Source organism: Macaca nemestrina, chromosome 19 (assembly GCF_043159975.1).
Source record: "Macaca nemestrina isolate mMacNem1 chromosome 19, mMacNem.hap1, whole genome shotgun sequence".
NCBI lineage: Eukaryota > Metazoa > Chordata > Mammalia > Primates > Cercopithecidae > Macaca > Macaca nemestrina.
The window spans coordinates 24,285,750-24,303,990 of NC_092143.1; the positions used below are offsets into that span (position 1 = coordinate 24,285,750).

At 41.5% G+C, this 18,241-nt stretch overlaps 1 long non-coding RNA gene across 2 annotated transcripts in view; it reads left to right on the top strand.

Moving 5' to 3' along the window:
- LOC139360008 (uncharacterized) overlaps positions 1–15,949 on the top strand; it is an 84,197-nt gene extending 68,248 nt beyond the window's left edge. For both annotated transcript variants that reach the window (XR_011616866.1, XR_011616865.1), the window contains 4 exons: positions 3,530–3,917; positions 9,004–9,144; positions 11,623–11,791; positions 14,808–15,949. This is a non-coding gene — a long non-coding RNA (uncharacterized lncRNA). The remainder of the gene's footprint in view (positions 1–3,529; positions 3,918–9,003; positions 9,145–11,622; positions 11,792–14,807) is intronic.
- Positions 15,950–18,241: the final 2,292 nt, after the last annotated feature.

Genomic DNA, 18,241 nt, shown 5'->3' on the forward strand with positions numbered 1-18,241 from the left:
GTTGATGGGTGACCAGTATGTATTCTTCAAATCTTCTCAAGTGCCCTGGGATGGATCAGCGGATCTCTTCCTAGCTCTGCATCCCGCATTCCTCTGTGCTGGTCAGCTGAAAAGTGCAATGCCCTCCAGGGATGCTAAGGACCATTCAGAGCTTGGTTGTTCTTAAGAAGGGTTTTAAACACACTCTAGACTGGACATCGTGGCTCACGCCCATAATCCCAACACCTTGGAAAGCCAAGGCAAGAGGATTCCCTAAGGCCAGGAGTTCAAGACCAACCTGGGCAACATAGCAAGACCCCCCCCATCTCTGCAAAAATAAAAATAAATAATAAATGAAAACACTTTACCTCTCCCTAAAGCCCAAGGGAAGAATTATTATTACGTATGCCACTCCAGTCCTCAGACGTGAACTTTATTTAGGCAAGAAAAGGAAGGAGAATAAAAGGGACCAGACAGGTAGGTGACCAGGCTCTTGCATGCTGCTCATTTTCAACTGGGCCCATCTATCTGACCCTTACCACCATGGCATTCTCATTCTTTGTACTCATACCTGTTCTGCATAATCTGTGGAAATCTTCTAATACTTGGATATGATATATCACGCTATATTAAAACAACACTGGCGAGACAGTGTAGGGGGATGGTTTTAAAGTAATGAGCTTTAAAAATGAGCTTTGGAGCCAGCCAGGCCTGGATTCAAGTTCCAATTACACTCCCCCTGGCTGATAACCTTGGGCATGTTACTACAATAGGGGTTAGAAGAGGTTTATAGTGAGAAGTAAATCTGAAAATGCACTGAAAGCTTCAGAATAGTAACTGGACTCAGAATGTGCCCTCAAAAAATGGAATTTATCTCCATCTTGTTCTCCTTCCCTTCTTTCCCTTTTTTTTTTTTTTTAATAATATGCTCTAAAGATTAAAGTGGGACGAGGAACCTCCCATTCTTCTCTGCAGCCACCCACTCCTTTGGAATTTTTATTTGAAAAGACAGCAAAGAGCAAAAAGAGAAGCCCAGAAGAAAAACAGAATATGCCCATGACGTTCCTAACACCTTTGGTGGCTTCTCATTTTTCTCAGGATAAAGACAAAATTTTTTGCTGCTGCTTTCACGACCCTGTGTGGCCTGGCCCAGCCAACCTTTTCTGTGCTATGTTTTTCGATTGCTACCCAACAAATTACCACAAACTTTGCAGCTTAAAACAACACCCATTTATTAGCTTCACAGTAGGTCAGAAGTGCAGGCGTGTCATGGCTGACTTCTCTGTTTAGGGTATCACAAGCTGAATCAAGAAACTGACCAGCCTGAATTCTCATCTGCAGGCTCTAAGAAAAGAATCCACTTTAATTATAGATTGAATTATGCCCCCACCTCAAATTCATATGTTGAAGACCTCAGATGGGATCTTATTTGGAGATAGGGTCTTTATAGAGGCCATCAAGTTAAAATGAGTTCATCAAATGGGCTCCAATCCAACATGACTGGTCCTTACAAAAGGGGCAAATTATGACACAAATTCACAAATGCTTAGAGGGTAGATGACGTGAAGAGACAGACTATGATGAGATGATATAGACTGTCTGCAAGCCAAAGAGAAAGACCTGGAACAGATACTTCCCTCTTTTAGGGGCAAAAAATCCTGCCAACAATTCAATCTTGGACTTCTCGCTTTCAAAACAATGAGACAATACATTTCAGTTGTTTAAGCCACCCAGTCTGTGGTGCCTTGGTATGGCAGCCTTAAGAAATGGATAAACAAAGTCATTCTTCTATTCAGAATGCAGTTTCTTGCATTCTTGCCCTTGTAGGACTGAAAATCTCAATTTCCTTGCTGGCTGCCAACTGGGGTCTCTCTTGGCTGCATGAGGTGGCCCATATTCCTTGCCAGGTGGCTCCCTCCATCTTTAAGCCAGAAACCAATTGAATCCTCTTGTCCTTGGAATCTTTGACTTCCTCAGTCTCTGACTTCTAGACTCAGATTTAAAGGCTTTTGGGATGGTGTCAGAAGTACCTGGATAGTCTTTCTTCCTAAATGCTAACTGTGCCATATCATATATAACCTAACCTTGGGAGTAAAATCCATCATATTCACAGTCCCAGAAACTGGGGACCTAGAGGGATATTATAATTCTTTTGTTTTTTTGTTTTTTTGAGACAGAACTTTGTGCTGTCACCCTGGCTGTAGTGCAGTGGCGCAGTCTCAGCTCACTGCAACCTCTGCCTCCCCGGGTTCAAGCAACTCTCCTGCCTCAGCCTCCTGAGTAGCTGGGATTATAGGCGAGTGCCACCACACCCGGCTAATTTTTGTATTTTTTGTAGAGACAGGGTTTTTCCATGTTGGCCAGTCTGATCTCCAACTCCTGGCCTTAAGCAATCCACCCACCTCAGCTTCCCAAAGTGCCGAGATTAGAGGCATAAGCCACAGAGCCTGGCAGGATCTTAGAATTTTTCCTACCACCAGGGCCTTTCAACTTCTGGAGTTCTTCATGCTTCCTCCTAGCACAGCACTTGGTGTTTGCTGTTCCCTTTCTAGGGACATTCTTCATCCCTCCCCACACTTCCCTTGATCAACTTCTATTCCTACTCCAGATCATGGTATGTTCATATATTTGCCCAAATATACAATGGGAACTAATCACAGTTTATCTAGAGAACTAATCACAGTTTATCACTTTAAAGTTGACATTTTAAAATTGCTATTTGGTTCATTTCTGTCCCATCCATCCATACTATAAAGCCTTGAGAGCAAGGATGGTGTCTGATTATGAACACCACTATATCCTCTCCCAGAGCAGTGCCTCACACTCAACACATGTCTATTGAATAGATGAATCATAAACACACTCGCCACCTTATTCTTTCAGTCTCCTGTACATGTTGAAACAATCAGGAACCAAAGTAGGATAGGTAGGAGGTTCTATTTTTAGGGCAGAGCAGAAGCTCCCTGAGTAAGAATTTGATATGGATCAATGACTTGACTCCCCATATTAATTTGCAAGTTACTACCTGAACATATTTGCTGTAATTCTTAGGCTCAAGGTGCTGAAACTATAACATCATTACGTAAAATGGCTGCCATTATTGCTCCTGACAACTTATGCCACTTCCAGTGGCCTTGCAGGAATGGGATAAAGGGCAGACATTTTAAGGATAGATATTTTCAATGAAAGCAGAGACAAGGAAGAATGTGTCCCGGAAGCCTATCTGGAAGGGACACCACACTGTGGGTTTGAGGTGGCCAAGAAGGCACCTGGATGACATCGGTGTCAGATGGAAAGAGACGGTGCAGCCTTCTAGGACTCTGCTGCTTTCCAGCTCTATTGAAGCACCAGATGCAGTGGTTCATTGAAATTCAGTAATGGGTTAAACCGTGAGGAGACAACAGCTTGTGCTGCTTTGCTTTCCTCTCCACCGTGGCTGTTTGGTGGAGACACAGGGAGTGGGGGCACTGAAGGTAATGGAGGAAAATGTTTCTCTTCTCTGAAGCATCAGAACAGCTCCCTTAATGGCCTCTTATGTCTGGGTCCCAAGGTTTTCGTTCAAAATGATAATAAAAGGACACCTCAAACCTACAGGGAAAACCCACTCACATAGAGCAGCTTCGAGCCAAGCCTCTGGAGTCACCAAGCTGAAAAGAACCTGATTAATGACAGCACCTGAGATAAGTGGCACTTTAACCAACCTTAACTGTTGATGTATGATGACATAATGTCCCCTCCAATTAATGACAAGGATATAAAACACCTGTATTTAGCAGAGCAGATGCTGCTTTTATGGTTAGATGCGCAGATGAAATTGACTTCTAAAGGACCATCTATAACTTACTTCCCTATTATTTGTTGCTATATTTGTTTCGTTATGTATGTTGTAGGTGCAGGAGGAAATTTAACCCTGGATTTCACACCTGCACAGCCAAAAGGTATGTGCTTATTGTAATTTACTTAAAGACAGATTCCATCCCACCATCAGGCAGGTTGGCGATGGTGATCTCCCTCATTTACTGAGGACCTTTCACACTGTGTGGACCTCATTTTTTTATATATACATAAAGGTGAGCAATACCTTAAATGAGTCAACTGATCCATCCATCCATCAACCAAAATATACTGAAACCACCTGTTTAAATCCTTTGTAAGGTAAGCACAGTGTAAGTAGTTTTAAAAATTAAAATGGTTATTGCATACTAAATATATGCAATGCGCTGGATTAGGTGTTTTGGGGTTGTCAAGGATTTCTTTATGGAATTATAATTGATGAAAGGAAGCAAGACGTGTACACATGGTGGTAAATGCTAAATCTTAGGGAGAGCCACAGATAGTGGGCATCCGAAGAGTGCAGGGAAAGGAGAGAGCCACATGGGCTGAGGTTGGTGGGGAAAGTGCACAGAACAGTTGGGATGGAAGAAGAGATTATGTAAATAGCTATCAAAGGAAGAGAGGCCAGATCAGGTGGGAGATTATACTTTGGAAGCAAAGGCAAAGGGAATACACAGGTCAAGGCAGGGTCTGGAGCCAATGAGAAAATCACTGTGTACAAAGTGTACGTAGGACAAATAATAGATCAAAGAGAGAGATTGGGTCAGGATTGTTAACAGCATTGAAGACTGATTTCCTTTCCTTTAAATTATGATTTGGGAATCATCCCTAAGGATAGGGTAAAATATGGGGAATCTCATATTCCTCAGTGAGGCTTCCACCCTCACCGTGCTGAGTTAGGTCCTAGCATGCTTGGGTGTGGACTCTTATGGCTCTCTCTGGGGTTTCTGAGGCTAGAAAGGACATTAGTGTCAGGGCTACTGCCCAGAGGATGAGGCCCAGAAGCATCCTTTCTTCTATGTCTCCTCCACTCTTTCCCCCCCGCCTCCCCACCCCCACCCCAACCAGGCCATCTCTAGGTCTCGGGCAGCTTTCTCCTCTCTCCCTTGCTGGGGCAGGTGGCCTTCACCAGTTCTGCTTTCACTCTTGGGGCAAACGTTCTGTCTCTTTCACTTTCTTTTGTGCCTTGCTGGCAGGTGTAGCCATTCTCACATGGCAGGGTGGTCTCTGAGTCGGAGGCAGGCCACACAGGCAACTTGGGCTGACAATCTGAGGTCAAACTTCTCTTGATGAATTTGGAGATAGAATGTAAATCCCCTAAGAGCAGGCCTTTGTTTTGTTCATTGCAATATCCCTAACACCTGTGCCTAGTGCATAGTGTATTTAATACACATTTGTGGAATAAAAAAAGAAAATGTCATGTTGAATTGCTTTCTTTTTCCCCCATATATTTTCTTTAGGGACCTGGACAGTTGATTGGAGGCAACATTGGCTGTTTGGGGCCCCCATGCCCCAGACTTCTCTGTTTCTACCTATGAATACCTGTTAATAGCTGTTGGCATCCAATTTTAATACCCCCAACAGTAGCCGCTAGCATTTGGCAACTAGCTTTTCCTTTGCTTTTCTTAGAGAAGCTATTTTTGGAGTCAGCAAAGCCCCCAAGGATAGTTTAAATTTCCTATGCCCTGCTACCTTAAGATTCCAGTCTGAGGAGAGAGTCAGCAGAGGCCACACGGGACCCATTCTCATTTCAGCTTCGTGAAGAGAAAAGGTGCCCTTCCTGCTTTTCAAGAGTATTTTCTCCATTTCACACCCACCTCTCTAACTGGACCAGACTCATACTTTATCCATGATCCATTCTCTCTCTGTCTGGTGTTTTCTACCTCTCACTATCAACAGATTACTTCTTTGGAAACTATAGACATGTTTTTCTTATCTTTAAAAAAATCTGTCTTCCTCTTTGTGTTCCAGTTGTAGCCATTGTCCCTTTCTGCTTTCCTTTATCGTCTAGTTTCTTGGGACACACACGCGTGCGCGCGCGCACACACACACACACACACTCTTATAGCCTTGACTTCCTCACTCTCATCTCATGGCTTCCTAATGCCTTCCTAGGTGACCAGCTTGGGACTGGCCTTACACTGTCTGGGTATCTCACATTGCATTAGACACTCTTCGAGCTGTTGGAGGTCCCAGCTTTTTGTGCTGGTTCATCTTGTACAGCTATTGAATGGGATTCTAGGAATCATTATCATGTCTATCACCTATTTGTCTATTAAAATGATATTGAAAGAATTGGGCCCATGAGAAGTCTTCTTCTTTACCCTAATAGTTGTATTTTCACAGAAAGCTTCTTCTTTTGGAAAAGGGCAAGCCATGGCTCCATACTGTGTTATGTAATCTTAGCAGGAGTTTAAGACTTGGGAATGTTCTGAGGGGATGGATAGGTAATAGAGGATTCTCTGTGCCCCACTGGTTATCCAAGAATTATAGACTAGAATTGCACTCTACACAACTAGAAGGAACCTCAGAGACCACCTAGTTACATGAGGAAATTGAGGCCTGGAGGCTGGGATGTGGGCAGGGAAAATGTAGTGTGGCAGTGCTGAACCTGAATTCGTGGGTTTAAGTCCCATCTCTGCCATTGAAGAGTCAGTTGCTTTGCCTCTTTATGTCCACGTTTCCTCATCTGTAAAATGGAGCAATAATAGCAGCTATTCCATGGGGCTGTTGTGCAGATTAAGCAGTTAATACTTGCAAGGCTCTTGGAAAAGTGCCTGGCAAATAATAAACATGTATATTAGTGCTATTTCCCAGTATTAGTTAAACAATCATTTGTTGACAACCCACTGCATGCCAGAAACTGTACTGGGATAAGAAAATGATGAAGTCACATAATTGATGTGTGTAAGTTCCTGGGGGAGAAGAGTCAGGACACACAGTGGGGTGTGGGATCTCCTCACTGCTGCCGTTAACTTCCACATAATCTTGACAAGGTGGTTATGTGTTCTGTTGTTCCAAGTGTTAGAATGAGAACTCATCCAAGTGTCCATGAGCAAGCATTGTCTGCAGACATTTCTATTTGCACATTTAGGAAAAAAGGAGATGCCCAGCACTTTGTGAGGCCAAGCCGGGCAGATCATGAGGTCAGGAGTTCAAGACCAGCCCGGTCAACATGGGGAAACCCCGCCTCTACTAAAAATACAAAAATTAGCTGGGCAAGGTGATGCATGCCTGTAATTCCAGCTACTCAGGAGGCTGAGGTAGGAGAAGTGCTTGAACTGGGACCCGGGAGGTGGAGGTTGCAGTAAGCCGAGATCATGCCACTGTGCTCCATCCTGGGCTACAGAGCGGGACTCTGTCTCAAAAAAAAAAAAAAAAGAAAAAGAAAAAAGAAAAAAAAAAAGAGATGCATTAAGATGCCATTCAGTAGAATACTTCTAAAAGAAATGGAATGTACATGGCTTGGCCAATGGAACTAATGGAAATAATGACCTTTTTGCCTGAAGCCATAAGCTTGTTTGTCCTTTTTCTTTGTCATGGGTATGTTTAGTCTTCAAACTGGCTTTTAAGAATGTTTATTATTTCTAAGAGAAGAGCAGTATTTTCTTGACCAAACAGAGGTGCCACTTCCATCAGCCAACCCTTTAGTTCAGTGTAGTTGGAAGTGAGATATTCAGCTTTTGATCTGTTGTATTTGTTTGAGTATTTATTTTATGTACTGATTTATTTTTAATGGCAGAGATATATGGAAGTTGTCTCCTAAGCAGAAAATAAACAAATGCCCACTCAGAGATTTGTGCTCATAACAGAATTTTTGGTCTGTGAATTGGGTCCTGAGAGATTAAAGACAGCTGGTGCATACCGCAGCCGCCACGAAGCAGTGTGTTTCTGGGGAAGTGTGTTGAATGAAATCTAAACAATGCTAACTGGTCACAGACACTAATTAAGAAGTATGCCAGTAGCTGTGGGCTGCTCAAATAAAACGCTATCTTTTCTTCACTCTGTTGACACAGAGATACAAATAAGGTTCCAGAAAGATTGGAAAGGAGAGAGTGTGGGGACTGTAATCTTGTCTTTCCGGTATGTTTGCCAAAATCAGATAACACTAAGAAGGAACTGGTTCAAAACCACCAAAATGCATTGTTAAATGAGGGCTGCACTGTGTTTTCCTTAAGAAAAAAAAGTCGTAGAGCTCAAATCTTTCAAATTCTCACTTCTTTACTATCATAATTTTGTATTAGTTAGAAAGAAAATAGTTATACTAAGAATTATTTGCCATGGCTTATGTATAGTTTTACAGATGATTTATTGTGAAAAACAAAAAACACTTTAAAGAAATCTATGATAAGATAAATCTCTGTAGATTATTTTATAAAGTGGTGAAATGAATTTAAGAACAATTCTGGGTTTTTTTTTTTTTTTTTCGAGATGGAGTTTTGCTCTTGTTGCCCAGGCTGGAATGCAATGGTGTGATCCCAGCTCACTGCAACCTCTGCCTCTCGGGTTCAAGAGATTCTCCTGCCTCAGGCTCCCGAGTAGCTGGGATTACAGGCATGTGCCACCACACCCGCTAATTTTGTATTTTTAGTAGAGACAAGGTTTCTCCATGTTGGTCAGGGTGGTCTCAAACTCCCGACCTCAGGTGATCCATCCGCCTCGGCCTCCCAAAGTGCTGGAATTACAGGCGTAAGCCACTGCGCCTGGTCGAACAATTCTGTTTTAAAGATGTTACCATTAGTAAACCATTGTAGGCAAATTCCTCATTTCAGGAAGCCTAAGGGTGTCCTTGAAGGCTGAGAGTGCGTCTCTGTCTGGACACTTGGGTAGGGAGATTTGTGTCAATTGTGTAACTCTAAGAGGTAAGAGTGCAGTTTTGTCACATGGATATATTGCATAATGGCAAAGTCTGGGCTTTTAATGTAACCATCACCTGAATAACGTACATTGTGCCCATTAAGTAATTTCTCATCCTTCGCTCCCCTCCCACCCTCCTACCCTGCTGAGTCTCCAGTGTCTATTATTCCACACTCTATGTCCATGTGTACACATTATTTAGCTCCCACTTAAAAGTGACAACATGCGGTATTTGATTTTCTGTTTCGAAGCTGTTTCACTTAAGATGCTGGCCTCCAGTTCCATCCATGCTGCTGCAAAAGACATGATTTCATTCTTTTTTATGGTTTACAGTCAGATGTTGGATGAGACATGAGAACCTGGGAGAGTCTGGGGAGCTGGGAGCAGAGCAACCATGGTGGAATAGAGGCAAAGGAAATGAACAAGGTCTTCAATTCCCTGTGTCACTCCTTGCCGTGTCCCCTGGACCCTAAGGTAGATGCAAACTATTTTAAATTAAATGGATGAGAAATGGAGCTGATACATACCTTTGAGCCTAATAGCCCTTCTTCCTATGGTGAAAGTGGAGTTTGCTTTGTGGTGATGGTTAGAAAGTTAGTGTCTACCCAGGCCCCTGCCTACTCACCTCCTTAAGCAGCAGGGTTTTTCTTTGTCAAGTTCTTTATGACTTTCAAATCTTCTCTTTTGGAGTGAAATAACAGTCATGATTCCAATTAATACTGTTTGAGGATTTACAATGGGCCAGGCACCAAGAGCTTTACTTGTATTACTTTATTTAATCCTCACAACAACTCCAAGAGATTATTCCCATTTTATAGGTGAGGAAACTCAGATAGTAAGAGGTTCGTTCAGTCAGTCATCCAAGACCAAAGAGCAGGTAAGTGGTGGTGAAAGCAGGATCCAAATTGTATGTCCTTGAAGAAGACCAAAGTTGGAGCCTTCTAGATAGTTCTGGGAAACCCATAAAACAGCACAGGAATAGAGAGGCCAGCCCAGCCTGAGAGCTTGCCTTGAAGGTCAGAGAAGGATAGAGCTTAGGTAGGTGTGGAAGAGGTGAAGCTTAATTCCGTGCCTATCTAGGAACACTCAGCAACCAGATGCAATGTTCATGTTTATTATGTGTATTTAATGGTAGTTTGTGTTAGTTAAGAATGATTCATCCTGTACAGTATTTAATATCACCCAAGGAGGCTGAGGAAGATATGCACAGATGTTGAGAGGCAGGAGTAGTAACAGATAAGTACCCTATTTGGTATAAACCTAGCTACATCACTTAGAGTTCAGGAAAATGGTGTTTGCAACTGACAGAAGATCCAAGTAGCAAAAGTTTAAGCAAGATAGAAATTTACTTTCCTTTTACATATTAAAAAAGTTTGGAAGCCCAAGGCTGGCAGAGCAGCTTCATGAAGTTCTCTGGATGTAGGTTCCTTCTCTCTTGCTGCTCCAAACATCTCAGGGTGTAGTTTCCATCTTATGGCACAAGACAGCTACCTGGACTCCAGCCATCATATGCACAACCCATTCTATAGGAAGAAGGAGTACATGGGAGTCATGTGGTACATCTACTTATGTGTCATCGGCCAGAGCTTAATCTTTGACTTTGTTATACCATTATTATGATGAAAAAATCCCACTGAAAGTGTTGCTATGAAAGGATAGCAACATGTAATAAATTATTCTCTCCAAGTACCACTTTTATTTTCATTAGACCTCTTGGATTCATAGCACCTTCACTCCAGAATTTTATTTTTATGCAGATACCATACAAATAGGTGAAAGAACTATTTCAGGTAGATGAAAGTTTGGGGAATTTTCTGTAATGTTAAAGCCACAAGACAGAGATCCTGGCTTGAGCTTTTGAACCAAATCTCTGTTTGTTCACACCTCAAAAAAATGGCTAAATATAGGTGAGATACTGGTTTTTGAATAATTGTAAGATGAATTGCTTTATTCCAGTCTCAGCGTTTATGATTGGAAAAAAGCACACATGTAGAGAAAAATATACTCTATGTTAAGTAGCAAAATCTACAACTTAATGAAGGGTAGAATATTTAGTTACACAGAGCCTTTGAAGTACAGAATATTAAAGCTTAAGTAAATTAAGCTAGTTATTCAAGAGGCAAGATGTTATCAGTTAAAGTTGTTTATTGTTTTTACATTGCAAGTAAACAACACTGACATGGGTTAACATAAGCAGGGAGAATTTAAAAAGTAATTCGTTGGAAGATAAATTTACAGTGAGCTTACTGAATCCAAGAAAAAGTAAAAATTGCAGATGATCATATCTGCAGAAAACTCCCCAACAATTCATGACATCAGGAAAGACATTCACCAGGGAATATGTTGGTCTCTTTAGATTCTCCAGAATGAACTAGATTTATACATTTTCCATATTTGGGTCACTGCTCTCTAGATACAAATTTCCAGGAAGTCTGACCCACTGAACTGGGATCTGGTGCCCACCAATTGGCCAGGAGATGATGTGGTGCCTTGACCAACAAAGCTACCAAAACTGGATGCACAAGTGGTGGGGTGGTTTCCCACAGTAAAATTAGGATACTTATAGCAAGATAAGGGTGTAGGGACACTGGCAGGTAAAGATGACAGATGGCTGACTACCTACATGCACAGAGAGTGAGTTAACTTGAATCTCAAAAGGACAGGAAAAAACACGGAGACTCGGGTTTAGGGTGGTTAAAAAGTAGTAAGACCATGAGCAAGTCTGACTAACTCATGTAGAAGTTCCTTATTTCATTAAACCAACCCCGTAGCTGCAATGTCAAAAGGATCCCTTGGTCCCCAGTAACAGAAAAAAAGCAGGGCTAAAGAGGAGGGAGGGAGAAACAGAGGGAGGAAGAGAATGAGAGGGAATGAAGTGTGTGGCATCGTGGGGCCTGGCTCTACTTAAAATTCTGAAATAAAAAACAGTCCTTCCATGTTTTTTTCTGGAAGGTGCAATGCTCTTGACTACCACTGGGCATCAACAAATGGAGCTACCTTAACATATCATCTTGGGGACCTGGTGACACATCTGTGTTGTGACAGCATCACGAGGAGCCAGTGTTTCATCTTCAGTTTGGATGAGCTGGTAAAACCAAGAGCTTTAGAGGCAAGGAGGCCTGTGAGTCAAATCTCACTTGTTTAAACCTAGGAGAGTTATTTAATCACTATTTCCTCTGTTAATTTGAGATTTCTATAGCTACCAATTGAGTGCAGGTTGAGTATCTCTGATCGAAATGCTTGAGATGAGACGGTTCAGTGTTTGTATTTTTTCATATGTTGGAATATTTCTATATACATCATGAAATGTCTCGGGGATGAGACCCAAATCTAAATGCAAAATTTATGTATGTTTCATATGCATTTTATACATAAAGCCTAAAGGTAATTTTATCCAATATTTTAAATAATTTTGCATATGAAAAATAGTTTTGACTGCAACCTGTCATGTGAAGTCAGGTGTGGAATTTTCCACATGTGACATCACACCAGTGCTTAAAAACTTTCAGGTTTTGGAGCATTGTGGATTTCAGATTTTTGGATTAGGGATGTTCCACCTGTGTGTGTCCTGACTACCTCTGAGGCCTGGCAAGCTGTGGTTCCTCCATCTGCCCTGTGACTCCATCATTTTCCACTTCACTCATGCTCACTTGGCTCCATCCACACTCACCCTGATGGTTTTTTGTTTTGTTTTGTTTTGTTTTTTGTTTGAGACGGAGTCTCGCTCTGTTGCCCAGGCTGGAGTGCAGTGGCGCAATCTCGGCTCACTGCAAGCTCCACTCCCCGGGTTCACGCCATTCTCCCGCCTCAGCCTCCTGTGTAGCTGGGACTACAGGCGCCCGCCACCACGCCCGGCTAATTTTTTTTTTAATTTTTTTTTTATGTATTTTTAGTAGAGACGGGGTTTCACCGTGTTAGCCAGGATGGTCTCGATCTCTTGACCTCATGATCCGCCCGTCTTGGCCTCCCAAAGTGCTGGGATTACAGGCGTGAGCCACCGCGCCCGGCCTCCCTGATGATTTTTAAGCAGGCCGGGCACAATAGGAAGCTAGAGAATTATGACCCAAGTCAGGGAGATAGTTGAAGCCGGCTCATGCTGTGGGATCTGAAGAGACCACCCTCTTCCCTGGGGCCTGTCTTTCCAGAGGCCTGAGGTCGATTAGTCTTTGAGGGAATTTTTGCAAAAATGCTTGTCTTAGTTTCCTCGAGGTGCAGTAGAAACTGCGGCAAACTTAGTGTCTTGAAGCAATACAAATTGGGCTGGGTGTGGTCGTTCATGCTCGAATCCCAGCATTTTGGGAGGCCGAGGCAGGTGGATCACTTGAGGTCAGGAGTTCGAGACCAGCCTGGCCAACATGGCAAAACCCCGTCTTTACTGAAAAAACAAAAATTAGTCAGGCATGGTGGCCCATGCCTATGATCCCAGCTACTCGGGAGATAGGGGCAGGAGAATCACTTGAACCTGGGAGGCAGAGGTTGCAGTGAGCCGGATAGCGCCACTGCACTCCAGCCTGGGCGACAGAGCGAGCCTCCATCTCAAAAAATAAAAAATAATAATAAAAAAAAAAAAGGAAACAATACAATACAAATTGAATATCTTAAGTTCTGACATCTTCCTGGGCTAAAATCAATGCGGGGACAGGGCTGTGCTCCTTTCTGGAAGCCTTTGGGGAGAAATCATTTCCTTGTCCTTCTCATTTGCTGGAGGCTTCCACACTTTTTGGCTCATGGCGCATTCCTCCTTCTTCAAACCCAGCAATGCAGGACTGAGTCCTCCCCATACTGTTGTCTCTGTGATTTTCTCTTCTGTCTCCCTCCCTGTCCTTATACCTTTAAGGACCTCAATGATTACATTGAATCCACCTGTATAATTCAGGTTGATCTCTCTATTTTAAGGTCAGATGATTAGCAACCTTAATCCATCTGCCACCTTAATTCCCCCTTGGCATATAACCTAACCTAGTTATAGCACCCTGGGATTAAGACATGGTCTGCCTGGTGGAGTGGCTCATGCCTGTAATCCCCGCACTTTGGGAGGGGGAGGTGGGTGGATAATTTGAGGTCAGGAGTTCAAGATTAGCTTAGCCAACATGGTGAGACCCCATCTCTACTAAAAATACAAAAATTAGCCAGGCGTGGTGGCAGACACCTGTAATCCCAGCTACTGGGGAGGTGGAGGCAGGAGAATCATTTGAACCTGGGAGATGGAGGTTGCAGTGAACTGAGATCATACCATGGCACTCCAGCCTGGGTGACAGAGAGAGACTCTGTCAAAAAAAAAAAAAAAAAAAAAAGAAAAGAAAAGAAAAAAAAAGAAAAGACATGGTCATCTCTAAAGAGGGGCATGTTATTTTGTTTATCCCATTAATAATGTCTAATTTCCACTTTTTCTTCGACTCAGTCAACTCTCTAATATTCTTCCAATACCTTATTTTAATTTTTTCTGTTATGTGAACCCATTAGTGTTGGTTACTTCTGTCTGGATCATTTCCCCCAAGATACAGCAGGTCCCTCTTGCTCTCCTTGTGTTTGTTAAAGTGTCACCTTCTCAATGAGATCTTCAGACATATTCTTGCCACACTCCAGGATTCCTGAACCTCTTTACCCTAATCAATTATTTTCTAGCTCTCGTCACCTTCTACCTTATTATATAATATGTCATACTTATTTACTATTATTTTTTTTTCAGTCTTCAGTCATTTGAACAGTATGTCTTTGACATAACAGGTACTTAATAGATAATTTGATGAATGACTGAAAAGTGTGGCTGTTAGGATTAAATACAATGAACAGTAACAACTTGTGCCCAGCTCTTAAGACATCTTCTGGCAAGTAGGAAGTGCTCATGCAATGTTCACTCTTATTTCTAATTCCCGACTATCTCTGACTTCTAGACTTCTTCATGCCAAATCCTTCGGTCCAAATTTGAGGATAGCACAAATGTTGCTAACAAGCCCCAAGAAACTTAACTTTAAGTGTTTCTTTGGCTAGAAAGTAAACTTTAATTCTTTGAAAGCCACAAAAATCTTTTAAACAAGGCAGAATTACCATATTGGCCTTGTCTTTCTGGAACTGTTTAGAATGAATGAACAAATCATGCATTTATGCACCAGAAATTCGGTTTGCTTTTCCTTTAGAGTAACGGCTCTCTGCTCCTGAATGTGAGAGGCCCCATCAGCCGCCTCAAGATTCCAGGCAACTGCAGCAGCTGTCACAAAGCATCGTGTGGCATTGAGGAATGTGGTCAGAAAGCCGCTAAATGAAAAAAGGGTCTCAGGAAGGCAAGAAGGAGGGAACGGCCCTAAGTGCCATGTGAGGAATGGGGCTTTTTCAAATCAACTCCTCTAAAGAACCACTTCCCTGAATCTGTTGAAAGTGTAAAGTTTTCACCCTGCAAATCAGAGAAGTTCAAGTTTATACTCTAGGTAAAGAAGGTTTCCTTAAAGTAGGCCAGCAGCTGCAGCTCTCAGAAGAAAAAGAGGAAGACAATACATTTTGTTGCTTCGGTTCTGCGGTGGCAGGTGCACACCAAGGGGCATGGCCTCCAGAAGGAACAGGGGCTTGGCTGGAGAACTGTCAATTAATCATCCAGGAGAATGCCCCTGACAGCAGGGAGAAAACTCCCATTCATTTCCTCAGGATTGTGCTGCGGCCACTAAATGCAATGTTTCTACAAATAAGAATTCATCTGCTCCTGGCTCCGGGGGTCATTTGTTTGCTCCTGTGTGTTGTGGAACAAGACCTGCTCTGCATCCACACAGGCCTGTGCTGCGTCCTCGAACACAGTTGGTGCATTCCCATCTAGTTTTCCTCTTACTGTGCCCCATTTTGAATGTACCCCCTCCTCTCATCTCGGCCTCATGTAAATTCTATGCATCCTTTACAACCCCACCAAGTTCCACTTCCTCCTGCAGCTGCATCTTTTGATTTCTTTCCCCTTTACCCTATTTTGTAAGTCAAGTGATCATGTATTATATGTATAATGATAAACAGTAAAGACCTGGCATTAAAAATGCCCCACTTTCCCGTTTACTATCTGTACCACCTTGAGGAAGTAGTCACTTCACCTCTTTGAGCCTCTGGTTCCTTATCTTTAAGGTGGGGATTTCATCTAATTCAGAGTGGCCATGAGGGTTGGAAGAGATAACCTATGAAAATTCTCCCAGGCCTCTTTGGCCTTATAATTGCAAAGTAAATAGCAGTTGAATCTGAAACTACTGTCCTCAGGATGGTTCAGACGCTAAACTAGAGTCTGGCATTTTAAAATCATTTCTGTGAGGGTGGGCAGGGGGTGGGGGATGGTTACACAAGCTCCTTGGGATGCAAGTTCTGTAGAGCAGAGCCCTTGTCAGAATGGGCTTGAGTAGAACGGGCTCCTCATTAGCACCCACTGAATATTCCACCCCATGGTTTCAATTACTTTTTTTCTTCTAGATTTACATTTTGTCTCCCAACTGCATTATACTCTTCTTGGGGTCAGGAGGACGACTTTTACAGAATTTATGTTCCACCCAAGGTCTCTGCCCTATTAAGTGCTTGATAAATCTCCTGGCTCATGGAAAACATTGTTATGGATAGCACACTGTGAGGTGTACTTCCTTCCCTGGACTGCTTATTGTTCACCGTTCACAACATCTGATTTATATGTATGTTTGGCAATTAATTGCTATGTGCCATCTACCATTTAAAACCCAAGCAGACAGAAATTGTGCTTATAAGAAAAGAAAAAATAGAAAGAAAAGTCATACTTCTCATGTTTATAAAATACGAATTCTGGCATTGATGTCTTTACCACACTAGAGTAAATTGGTCCTTTAATTGTTCAAGATTTCCACATCAATAAATAACTTTATTTATAAAAACTCTCCTCTTATATAAGGTGATGTCAGGTACGCTGATGCAATCAAGAAATGCTCTCTCTGGACTCTCAATGTGGTGCCCTTGGAAAGTCAGTTTAATTTGGTATTCTCACATAGGGTAGAGACAATGAAGACTGCTTAGTTGGATCTTCATGGTTGACTTTAGATATTTACCTCAATTACTGGAAATAATCACTTAAAGACTTCTAATTGAGCCTTTCTCTTGCCCTCTGACCTCTTCACAAGGTGTATTATATGGATTAGAATTAACATGATTTAAGGTTTTAATGATAAATCTCAGTCTTCAGTGAAGGATCCTATAAATCTGTTTTCTCAATCCTGGCTACCCATTAGAATCACTTGGAATTAAACAACAACAACAACAACAACAACAAACAAAAAAACAAAACAAAACAAAACAAAACAAAAAAAACACAGTACTCTGGCTGTATCCCAGACCAAATGAATCAGAATCTCTGGCAATGATATTTTCCTGAAACTCCCTGGGTGCTTCTCCTACGCAGCCGGGGCTGAGACTCACTGCTGAATCATGGAGAAAATGTTACGGAAATAGCTGCCAAGGTCTTCCTTCATTTCCTCATTATCAATAAGCCTCTATAGGATAGACATTCTTTGAATATAGTAGTAGTTCAATTGTAGACGCCAATATTTTAATTATTGGCTACTGGCTAATCTGACTGAGTTCTACAAGTAAACATGGAAATTTAGCTTCTCCTGGGTCAGAAAAAGAGTTCATTTATTCTGTCTATGTGCTCTGTTTGTGGCATCAAAGACTGTTTTGGGAAGAACATTTTAATTACTCTCCTTGAAGGATCCCTGAAAGATCCTAAATATGTTGAAAAAAATCTAATTTTCCTTAAAGCGACTCCTTTCTACTCCTTTTTTCTTTTTCATAATTATTTGGTAGTTCTTAAACATTTTTCTTTTCATACATTTAAAATTCTGTTGTTTAATTTCATAAAGAATCTTAGAGTTTTAATGCAAATGTGTTGCACTTGTAGATTAAATTGGGGTAAGAATTAAAATACTTATATAATTTATAAACACAATAAAAAAGTTATTATTGCATTTAATAGACATTTGGATTCATTCACAAACTTTACTGTTCTCTTTGCTCACTATTTTTTCTACTTATGTGTTTATTTTTCTTGCTGTTGTAGAATATCCTCAAGCAGTTCTTTCAATTAAGGTAGGATATAGCCTTTGTATGTACAAAAATGTCTTTATTTCACCCTCACCCATGAATTTTTTTTTTTAGAATTCTAAATTGACATTTTTTTTTAACACTTGAAGTTATAATTCATTTGTCTCTGGCATCTATTGCTGCTTAAAATAATTTTGCTTTTGGCCTAGTTGTAGTGCCTTTGTAGCTAAACTCTGTTTTCTCCTAGCAACTTTTTAACAATTTGTATTAATGTTCTTGCATTTCACTAAAAAGTATAACTAGATATTGTTTGATTTTGTTTTTTTGGTCACATCATTCAGTGTACACAAAGACTTATTCAGAAAAAATCACAGCCATTATCTTTTCAAATACTGTGCTTCTGTTTCTTTGATCCTCTGCTTCTAGGTCTCTGTTTATACATATGATGAAACTTCTTAGCCAGCCCACATGAATGTCTTAAATTCTCTTTCATATTTAAAAAAAATTACTTTATTTCTCTGGGCCAAATTCTGTGTTCATCCCTCAG